The sequence below is a fragment of the Ochotona princeps genome, chromosome 7 (genome assembly GCF_030435755.1).
Source record: "Ochotona princeps isolate mOchPri1 chromosome 7, mOchPri1.hap1, whole genome shotgun sequence".
Lineage (NCBI taxonomy): Eukaryota > Metazoa > Chordata > Mammalia > Lagomorpha > Ochotonidae > Ochotona > Ochotona princeps.
The window spans coordinates 20073390-20085460 of record NC_080838.1 but is presented as its reverse complement, the minus strand read 5'-3'; the positions used below and the strand labels follow the sequence as shown (position 1 = coordinate 20085460).

Here is a 12071-nt window from a genome sequence, read left to right as displayed (position 1 = left end):
TTTTCATCTGGAATATGGAGTAAAATAAACCAGGAATCCTGACACTCTTTTTTTGCCTGATTCAAGGAATATATACATATATATATGTGTGTGTGTGTGTGTGTGTATCTATACATATATATATTTAACAACACTATTAGATTCTTATTAGTTCCATATTTCTTTCATGTGTGGTGCTGAGCATTAAAACAAAAATATCCAAATAAGTGAAAAAAAAATCCCTTGAAATAGACAAGAGAACTAGATATGTCATGGACTAATTTGACAGGGACACTCTGAAAGTTCAAAAACTGCATTCATTTTGACCAAAAATTAACAAATGCATTTTGAAGCTGAATGCAATTTCTAAGCATGAACTTCTTAAAAAATAGTTTACAAAAATAAGGTTTAGTATTTTTAGTGGCTGATCATTTAGATATATATAGGAAAAATAAACTGGGAGAAAAACAGGAGAGAAATACCCAAAAATGAAAATCAAGATATTGTAAAGAAATATAACAAACAATATAAATATAAGATGAACATAAATATTTCAAAATGACTCACAGAACAGAAGGAGTTGAAAATTATATCAGCTCTAGCTTTTGAGTGGCAGAAAATGCTGTATGAATTTGAAGTACACTAAATCCAAAGAAAAGATGCATATTCACATCAGATACATCAGTTAAAAATATAGACAAAACAAATATTAAAAGCATCAGGAGAAAGAAAGCAGTATTATTTTCAAAAGAGCAAGTGACTGAAAAGCTGGCAGCTGCTTTTCAAACTAAATGATAAAAGCATGTGATCATGGAATTATTTCCTCAACATTTGAGAAGAAAAAAAAAAAAACTACGTTCTTTTAGATTCTATTACCAGAGAGAAAAAAAATTCTAACATATAAATGAAGTAAAATCATGTCAGACAATAAAAAAAAAATACTAAAATAAAAGATGCTATCAGGACATGTGAAACAGTATTCCTTAAAACAAAAAGGTTGTCCATTTGTAATATAAACCTTAAAGGCAGTAAAAAGTGTAAATTAATGAGTACACCTACTGACAAATCCGCTGTGAAACTCCATAATGTCAGGCATTTTAAGCTATACAATTCTTTTTTTTTTTTTTTTAAGATTTACTTATTTTATTACAAAGTCAGATATACAGAGAGGAGGAGAGACAGAGAGGAAAATCTTCCGTCCGATGATTCACTCCCCAAGTGAGCCGCAAAGGCTGTTGCTGTGCCGATCCGAAGCCGGGAACCAGGAACCTCTTCTGGGTCTCCCACATGGATGCAGGGTCCCAATGCATTGGGCCGTCCTGGACTGCTTTCCCAGGCCACAAGCAGGGAGCTGGATGGGAAGTGGAGCTGCCGGGATTAGAACCGGCGCCCATATGGGATCCTGGGGTGTTCAAGGCGAGGACTTTAGCCGCTAGGCCACAGTGCCGGGCCCTACAATAAATCACTTATTTGAAACATTTAAATTTTTGTAAATTCCTGATGTTACAAATGTTCCTTTCAATACTGTGTTCACTAGATCACATTGCTTTTAATATTTTTGCTTTATTTTTATTTTAAAAGGTCATTTTTATTATTTTTAAGTGACATGTTATGCAATGACATCATTTACTTCCAGAAAGTTTTTAATTTTAAAAATTAATTTCTTCAGTGACATATTAGTGATTCAGTAGCATGTCATTTAATTTCATTTTGGTGTAAATGTTGTATTTTTCTTCCTGTGTTGCTTTTGTTCTATATTTTTTCACTTAAAAGATGTATAGTAACAGTAATAGAGTATCACATTGAGATGTAAATGTATATTGCATTATGCATATCTACTTTCAAATCAAAAAATGGACTCCTAATGAATCTCTTCAATATATTTTGACAGAATGATACTGTATGTCTCATTATTCATATCCACATTTGTTCATACCTACAACATAGCAGAATGATAGACTTAAGACTGTTTATGAAGGGTCATATTATTGTATTAATGTAGGGGGAATTGGCGTGTGGGGGAGTGCAAATTTAGGAGGGTTAATACTAGATCCTATGGAACTGTATCATAAAATGATAAAACAATTTAAAAAATATACGTGTGTGTGTGTGTGTGGGTGGGTGTGGTGTGTGTGGGTGTGGTGGTGAAAACACTGAATGGGCTTTAAATATATATATCTTGTCCCATCCCTTGAGATACTTGTCATGTCAATAACATCCATTTAACTATAAGTTTACTTATGACAATTTATTGATTTATAAGTATCACATTTTTTTCCAGAAGCTGTATTCTATGGTCCATAGCATAGTAATCCCTGTAAAAGATTAAATGATTCACTTGAATGCAACCACTTATATTCTCCAATACATTTTTACATCATTAGACGCAAGACAATTTCTGCTAAGATCCAGAACTAGACAAGGATGTCCACTCTCACCACTGTTATTCAATATAGATTTGAAAAATCTTGCCAAAGATTAAGGCAAGAAAAAGATATTGAATTCAAATTGGAATTGAGGAACTGAGATCATCACTAATTCCAGATGACAAAATTCTCTACTTAGGAGAATCAAAAGACTCAGTAAACAGACTATTGGAACTTGTAAGAGACTTCCGAAGAGCAACAGGATGCAAAATTAATTAACACAAATCAATGGCTCTATTCTACACAAACAATCCCATTGCTGAGAAGAAATTATAAGTATAATCTCATTTAATAGTAGAGAGGGCACTTAAATACCTAGGAATTAATCTGATTAGTATGTGGAATATCTCAATGATGAAAACTATAAAATATTTTTATAAATAAAATAGAAGACATTAAAGAATGGAGAAACTTACCTTATTCCTGGATTGGCAGGATCAACATCATCAAAATGTCCATGTTACCAAAAGTAATACACAGATTCCACACAATCCCAATTAAAATTCCAATGACATTCTTATCAGAAATACAAAAGAAGATACAGAAGTTCATTTGGAGACACAAGAGACCACACATAGCTAAAGGTATTCTGAAAGATAAAAAAATCAAGCTGAAGGACTCAAAATTTCAGATGTCAATACTTAATACAAAGCACTAGTCAACAAAACAGTCTGGTAATGGTATGGAAACAGAGATCAGTGGAATAGAATAGAGACCCCAGAAGTGAGTCCACACATGTATAGCCAACTAATCTTTCGTAAGAAAACTGAAAACAATACAGGGAGAAAGTTTGGTCTGTTCAACAAAACCTGTTATAACAATTGGATAGCAGCCAGCATTGGTAAGAAGCTTCTACCTCCAGTGAGGTTGGTCTACATTCAGAACTCCACCAAAATACAAATAAGCCAATCCCAAAAGGACAAATAACAAATAAAATACATTCTCTCTGATATAAGTTGACCTTAATACAAATTATTTGATTAACAACCCTTTCCATACTATTTTCGCTGCAACCAATGGGTTTTGATAATGTGTTTATTTTCATTTCTTCAAAATAATTTTTCTTCCTTTTTAAAAATATCTATTTATTTTTATTGCAAAGTCTGATATACAGAGATGAGGAGAAACACAGAGAAATGTCTTCCATCCGATAAAAAAGTGACCGCAATGGCTGGTGCTGCTGTTCCGAAGCCAGAAGCCAGGAGCTCTTCAGGTCTCCCACGTGGGTGCAGGGTCCCAAGACTTTGGGTTGTTCTCGACTGCCTTCTCAAGCCACAAGCATGGAACTGGATGGGAAGTGGGGCCCCTGGAATTAGAACTGGTGCTCATATGGGATCTCAGCGCATTCAAGGTGAGGACTTTGGCCTCTAGGCCACAGCACCAGGCCCAAAAATAATTTTCTTATTAAATCCTTCACTTATTCTTCAATCACACAGTAGTAGTGCCATTCTCCAAATGAAACTTCGGCTGCTTCTTTTTCATTTCTTAATATATTGGTTTTCAGTAGCACGTTACTTAACTGCACGATGCTGTGAAATTTCTCTGTGTGTGTGTGTTTTTTTTTTTTTTTTTTTATCTTTATTTCAGTTTTCAGGTCCACTCATTGACAGAGAGATCTCATGGAGCCTCAAGGAGAAAAGTTAAAACTCAGTGCTAGACAACAACTTTGTTGCAAATCCTGGAGACTGCCTGGCACTAGCTTTCTACCGTTCTGTTTTCTCCCCTGGTTTAAAGATATCTTCATTTTATAGCTGATCCACTTGACTTTCATCATGATAGCTGAAGGATCTACATCATCCTGCTTAGCCTCTAGCTTAATTCATTCTGTAAGTAATTAAGGACTTATTGGATATTTTTATTTGGGTCTGTTTACCTCAATGTTCGCTCTGATACCTGGCAACAGCCACAGCTTAGTTAGATTCAGTTGCTTACATGGTGATCCATCCAGAATTGACACCCCTCCCCTTTTAGGAAGTTCCATGCACCAGAGTGTTGGCTTCTAAGAATAAAGCTCAGAAACTTGCCAAAGGCTAGGAAAACCACTAAGTCTCATTCACATTGTACAAAGTTTGGGGTTAGACTTGTGATTGTAAGTCCAAAGTCTAGTACCCTAATCTCATTAACCGATTTCATACAGCTCTGAAAGGTAAGAAATACATCATGCTAACATTCTTATATGAGTAGTGTAAAGATATGCCTAAAATACATAGCGATTAAAAAACTAATATGCATTAATTAACCAAAAATAATTTTCTTGAAGGTGAGATAGTATTAGAGTTTTATATATAATTTTCTTAACTTGAAAAAGTACATGCATAACCTTACAGATGTGAAATTTTATGTCTGCAATTTAACATAATTCAGTATAACATACACAAATAGGAATGGTGTTATGTAAAACACGAACTTTGCTTGACCTATACAAGGAATATGTATGGGCATTATGTTCTGGTCTTGGCACTTTCTTATGATCACACTGGTCTTGGAAGTTCTTATGATAAGAATAACAAAAGTGTAAATTAATGCACAAGGAATTTATGCTTCAGAATTTTGTTTTATTATGAAATTACCTAAATTTTCCATCTATGTATTCGAATTAAAAATGAAGGAAATAATAAGAGATGAATTCTAAATGTTCTTTTTTTTCGAAGTTGTTTTTTAATGTATTTGGAAGGCATACTTACAGGGAGAGGGAGAAAAAGAGAGAGATAAACAGAGAAGCTGTTCCATCAAATGGTTTGCTTCTCAAATGGCTGCCATGGTTGGAACTGGACCAGGTTGCTGGGTGTACTCAAGATCTGGGATCTTTTTCTGATATTCCACCTGGATTCAAGAGTCCCCAAATGGGCTCATCATCATGGTGCTGGATAAGAAGCTAAGCAGCTGGGACTCCACCCCACACCCAGCTAAATGATGTCATGCTTTTGACAAAGAAGTTAATATGCTACTTCACAAGCTTAAATCCCAGGTTGCAGTGCCAGTGTTTAAGTTTATCCTCTATTTTTGCTTCTGGTTTCCTGCTAATGTACACCGTGGAGGTCAAAGTATTTGGATCCATTTCGCTTGTACAACAATCCCTGTCTGAGAAACGGACTCTTGGCTTTGGACTGGGCCAGTTACAGCTGTTGCATTTGTGGGGGAAACCCGCAGATAGGAAATCTCTGTCTGCTTTTCAAATACAATGAAAATAAATTAATGAAAATGGTTAAACACATTTGTTATTTCCACATGTTGCATAATGTTGGTTTAAGTCATCAGCATTATGAAGAACAGGAAAATCCAAAATATAGACATTTAGAAATGATTGATTTTAGGAAGGAACAATAGTACTATAATTGTGATAGGTATTTATGGATTAGTGTTGGTTTTTATGTTGTCTATATCATTGGCTTTAAGGATCTCAAGTTATGAAATTTACAGAAGAAATAAAATACAGTTGACTAAATAAAAGCAAACAAAAATGGTTAGCATAAATATTCTGAATTTATTTTTAAGCATTTCATCAAGTCTATAAAAAGCTTATCTTGCTATGCTTTCTTTCAATTTTATTAGTATATGACAACATATTTTCAAAATATCTCTTCTATAAACACTTGGGAAAAGAAGTAATTCACAAGTCAGTGTAGTCTTCCAGAAAAAAATCTGTTCTTTGCTTTTGTCTACTGATATCATTTCATCATGAAAGTTGCCTTTGACTCAAGCAACAAAATAATATATCATTAGGAGATTTTTTAGTTTATTTTTGACTATATTTTTACTTTATTTTGACTATATTTCTTCACATTGTTTTTCCAATTTACCCAGAAATTAAAAATGTGGATTTGTCTATACAAAGTGAAACTTGCTTTGTTCACTCTGTTACTCTCAATAAGATTTTGTTACATATGTGTGTGTGTGTGTGTGTGTGTGTGTGTGTCTGTGTATAAGTGAGACAGAGAGAGAGAGAGAGAGAGGGAGAGATAAAGGGAGAGACAGAAAGTAGTGATCTACACAGGGGTCTACAAAAGATCCTATAAAATGAATGCTGTGAAAAGTTATGCATCAGTTTTTTTTTTTACCAAAATGGACTAATCATTATGCATCAGATCTCATAAATATTTTGAAGTACATGTGTGTCAAGAGTTTTTATGTATTGTCCATATAGTTCTCAGGCATTGCTGTGGTCAACTTCTCCTGGGCCCACAGCATAGTAGTTCTGGTGTGTGGGTATATCATATCATTTTTTACTACTTACATATATTCACAATTACATACAAAGAAACCACATAAATTATCTATATGATACAGGAAGACATATTAAGTGCATCATTTTGAATTCATTAACATATTTTACTATAAAATTTCTTACCAATGAGTATCATATCTACATTTAAATAAGCTGTCAAGCTAAAGCTCACCTAATAATCAAACTCTTAGTTTTCAAGTAAAATATATTTGCTTCAATGAATAACTATGTAGTGGAAAAAACTATGCATGAAATCTGAAGATTTTTGTCTGAATCCAAATTGTGAACTGCATGACCCCAAAGAGTTGATGAGCTTTCTAAAATTCACTTTTTTCCATCTGTAAAGTGGGGTCACGATTGTAACAGCAACCTCTCATGGTTTCTGGAACTATCATAGGAGATAAAGTTTATGAAAGTTCGCTCTAAATTTGCTCTAAAATGTTAGCTAATTTAATTTAATTAGCTAGAGGTCATATTCTAATGTACCTGCCATCTACATTCTTTTTCATGCCCACTTAGAGTTAGGAAAAGTCACTCACTAATCACAAGGTTATTATAAAAACTTGTTTATAATTTGAGAGACCAAATGTTAATCAGTCAAATTAAAAATGCCACAAATTAGAAAGGGCAAACACTTTTATTCTGGAGTTACTATGCATGGCTGTGGGAATTTAGGGTTAGGTAGATGGTGGTAACTCTAATGGTAGATAATTAAATTTATGTACCCTAGTGATCTCATTTATTTTGATGCATAGTGTGCATAAAATAACATTTATTAGGCACAAATTATATTTAATAAAGTTCCAGCATGAACAGGAGATGCATTTCTTTCATGTGACATAGAATCAGGTATATAAAGTGAAATGATACATTAAACACCAGGAATAATTAGATTATAGGCATGATGTCTATAAATATCTTTGTCAGAAAATGTGTTGACTCACAATGCTTTATAAAATGATCACTTCATATATTTTGATGTAGTAAATTATAACACTCATGCCAGTTTCTGTATAAACTATCTGAAAGTCTATTTATTTCCCCACTTTGATCTAGAAGATAAATTTTTTTTTCAAAAGACTTCTTTTTAATTTTGTCCTAAATGACAGTGCCTTTGGTAGTAAATTACATACCCATTGACATTTATATCACATTTGAAACTCTTAAGTAATCTGAATAACTGTTAAGAATAATACATATAATATGCATAACACACATATTCATCGGGTCTGTGAACTAGTGCAGCAACTGTGTGTGACAACAGTGCGTGTCATGATGGGTCTGCATTTTCAAGTAGCTTAAAATAGTCATGGATAACTTTACACATGCACATAAACAATTTTAAGACCTTTAGGATACTGAAATGGTTAAATTAATCGAAAAATGAACTGCTTAACTACTGACAGTCTGTGAATATTGCTGGAATTCATGCCAAAGATGCGTAACCCAGAATCGGATAACAAGTAGTAAAGTGGTGGTTATAATGTTGGGACCTAGTTCAGTCTCATCTATCAGAAGTGTTTTTTTTTTTTTTTTATTTTAAGAGAGTGATTAGGAAATGAGCATTATTTCATTATTTCCCTTCACTTCTACTTGATTTTTCTTCAAATAACAACCTTAAGAGGACAGGTGCTACATCTTCTGAAATGAGGTAATGCAGTAGCTAGAGGCAAGAAGGTTGAGCATCAAGATAGGCTTTAGACCCAGATAAAACTGAGCCTTGGGGTACAGGGGGCAGATTTTGCCTAATAGGTAAGAATGTGTGGTTTGATTGGTGTCTGTATGAAATCATAACAAAATATTAATCAACATTTTCACAACTGTTTTAAATTTTAAAGAAAATAAATTCAAATATTTTAACATACAAATGTTAAATGTGATATTTTCTTTATGGGAATTTCTGCAACTCTTCTAATAAATAAATTAAGATGATGATGTATGAAGGCTAATGAATTCACATTTTGAACTGTGAAATATTAATGCGCATTAAAATGATTTTATTTTTGTGGTAAAACCTCTTCAATATTTACCTCTGAAGAAGGAAGATAGCAAAGAAGATTGAGTACCCACTTTATTCCAAGTACTGTTACTGGTGGTTTGTTTGCTTACTTTATTTGATTGGTATAATGACGTGGTGAAAAGGTTACTTTTTCTGTACTTTAGAGAGGAGAAAAATCAAGTTGTCGAGCTAGAATTCTGAATCTCATTTCAGTACATTATACTACTTTATATTACAAAAGCACTTTAGAAATCAAATAAGATATGGGGATAGGCCGGCTTTATTTTTATTAATACATACTTTAAGAAATGCTACTTGACACTGAATAGACAATTTAAATAGAGACAAAGTATAAAAATATTCATGACCTTTTTGAAAAATTAAAATAGCTCTCTGTCAAATGTAACTGACATATTGAGGCTTGCTCTACATGCTTGTGGCAATATAAGTTTTGAATACACAAATATATCTGTGTATAAATATAGGTAGCCTTCCCATTGCTAAGTATTATTTTAGATAAAATTGCATATTAAGCATATGGTATTTCTGTTTCACAGGTTAGGGGGGTCTCATCAACCACACAGCTGTCATATATTTAGAGCAACATATGAGCCGTGTGAGCTGAACACAAGTGTCAGGAAAAGGAAAGTCCTTTTAAGTCTCACAATTTCCCAACAGATGGCTTGATAGCTTATTTTTTTATATTCCACGAGTTTTCATTTGCACTTTAGTAAATACATTTGAATATTGCCTCTATGTCAAATTAACCTGTTGGGGTAATCAGATGCTGGAAAGTAGGTTTACAAAATTTTAAATATGAAGCTTAAATATGCTCATATGTCACACCAAAACTCACTTGTTCAAATGTATTGAATCTCTATTATCTTATAGATTGATTGGGGAAAATCAGAGTAAAAATGAAGAAGAATATAGGGGATGACTATCAGCAAAGCAGGTCTGCTGAATGAACTTTCTGTGATCAAAGCTGGAACAACCCAAACACAAAAGGACAAAGCAGCTTTGGAGGACCACCCAAAACATACGAGGAATGTATGGGTCCATATTGATAGAAATAGATAGCTTATTGTGCAGAATAATAAACATTATGCATGCTCAAGAAGTTGAGTTTACTTTCTACCAATCCCTCATATCTCCTCGATGTCTTAGATTCAGTGACTCATTTAGCAAGCAAGAACAGAGAAGGAAAAATCTCAATATGATGATAAAGAAAATATAGCACATTAGGCCCAGCGTGGTGGCCTAGTAGCTCAAGTCCTCGCCTTGAATGCACCAGGATGCCATATGGGTGCCAGTTCTAATCCCAGCAGCCCCACTTCCCATCCAGCTCCCTGCTTGTGGCCTGGGAAAGCAGTCAAAGATGGCCCAAAGCCTTGGGACACTGCACCCATGTGGGAGACCCGGAAGAAGCTCCTGGCTCCTGACTTTGGATCGGCGCAGCTCCAGCAGTTGCGACTCACTTGGGGAGTGAATCATTGGATGGAAGATCTTCCTCTCTGTCTCTTTCCACCTCTCTGTATATTTGCCTTTCCAATAAAAATAAATAAATCTTAAAAAAAGAAAATATAGCACATAACTTTAACAATATGATGATGTCAGCAAAACAAGTGAGAGTCCATGAACATCAAGTACCTTGGGATACAGTGCCTAGAGAAAGCAAGTTAACCTCTGTGATATCCTTTAAAAATCTTTGTAAATGTCCTCCATCAAAGAATAGTAACTAAGAGAATTCAGATCATAGGATATTCCACATGATCCTCAACACTTTTGAGATAAGAAATAACAATGAAATGATCAGAAATTATGGAGACCTGAAAGATTTAGGAGATGTGATAGATAATTGCAATGTGGCACTGTCCATCAGGTACTGAAATAGAAAGGAGGCAGAACTGAAAAATCGGTGAAACCAAAAAAGATCTATAATGCTTTTGTGTGTTTAAGTAATTTAATAGTCAGTGAGACAGGAAAAAAGCTCTCACCTCCTGGCTAATTCCCCACACTTCCCCAACAGCCAAGAATGGACCAGATCAAGACTTGGAGGTTGAGTTCATATGTCAGTTTCTCCTAAGAATGGCAGGGCCCCAACTGCTGGAGCAATCACCAACTGCCTCCCATATTGTATATTAGCAGATAAGTGGATCCAGAATAGAAACAAGCTTAAATCCAACAGTGAGACATCGGATGGTTGTCTCACGCCTGGCTTCATAACTGTGTCAAATTTTTGCTTCAGATTTGGATTTTAGATCATCGTAACTAAAGGCATTCTATTGGTTTAAAAAATATATCATGGAAATAGAAAATTTCATTAATGGAAGAAGAATTATAAGTGAACTCTCTACAATATTTTCTAGATCTAAAATCATTACAAAACAAAGTAGCAAGGAAAAGCAAACTGGCCCATATATTTATTTACTGTCATGAAAAACATATTGTTGTTAATTGAAGACACATTTTAGATTAAGGAGTTCCAGATGTCGAATTTTGAGTGTCAATTTGTTCAGTGATGAATTACTAAATCATCTAGTTCAATATTATTCTGGATATTTCTGTGAAGGTTGTGTTCATTGAGACTGACATAGAACTACAAAGACTATGTGAATGGGCCTCATCCACTCTAGACCAAAGCCATTCTAGAACAAAAAAGTTAGTCTTCACTCACATAAAACAGACTTTCCCACTCATGTCTTTCTAACACTGGAATCAGCCTTCCTGCCTTCAGACTGAAATTGTAATACTGCCTCTTCACAGTGCTCCGTCTCATTGATCATTGGGCTGATCATCCCTGGCTTCTCTTTTTCACTGGTTTACCCTCATCTATCTGATCATGAGACTTGAAGCCTCTATTTGTGTGAGCTAATGTTTTATCAAAAATACACACATCCTACTGGTTCTATTTTTCTGAAATCTTTACTAATTAATATACAGAACAAGAAAAAAAAACTTAACAACACAAAACAATGCATATATTTATCCTTGATTAACAAAGCATGTCAGTAAAGACCTTGGCTTGTATAATTGTGGCAGTTTGAAAACAGACTAATTGTGCTCACTTCGGCAGCACATATACTAAAATTGGAATAATACAGAGAAGATTAGCATGGCCCCTGCGCAAGGATGACACGCAAATTTGTGAAGCGTTCCATATTTTTAAACCATGTCAATTCCATAATATTGCAAATTGCTGTTGATGTTATATTGGGACTCTTAATTGACTGTCATGATACTCTACCAGCTCTAACTTCGGACCAGAAAAGGTCTCCCCAAGAAACTGTTCAACCCATCTGGACAATAAGTAGTTGGACTCTATGCTTGGTATATGTTTGCAAGGAAAGAATCTTGATTGAATTTGAACTGTAATACTGCATCAAGGTGGAGGAATCCACCAGGGGGGAGGGTGGGGTGGGGGGGGGGATTCCCAGAGCCT

At 34.4% G+C, this 12071-nt stretch overlaps 1 non-coding gene across 1 annotated transcript; it reads left to right on the top strand.

Annotated features, from left to right (window-relative positions):
* Positions 1 to 11689: 11689 nt before the first annotated feature.
* On the top strand, positions 11690 to 11796 carry LOC131480879 (U6 spliceosomal RNA). Its single transcript, XR_009245867.1, has one exon. It is a non-coding gene; the product is annotated as a U6 spliceosomal RNA (small nuclear RNA).
* The last annotated feature ends 275 nt before the right edge of the window (positions 11797 to 12071 follow it).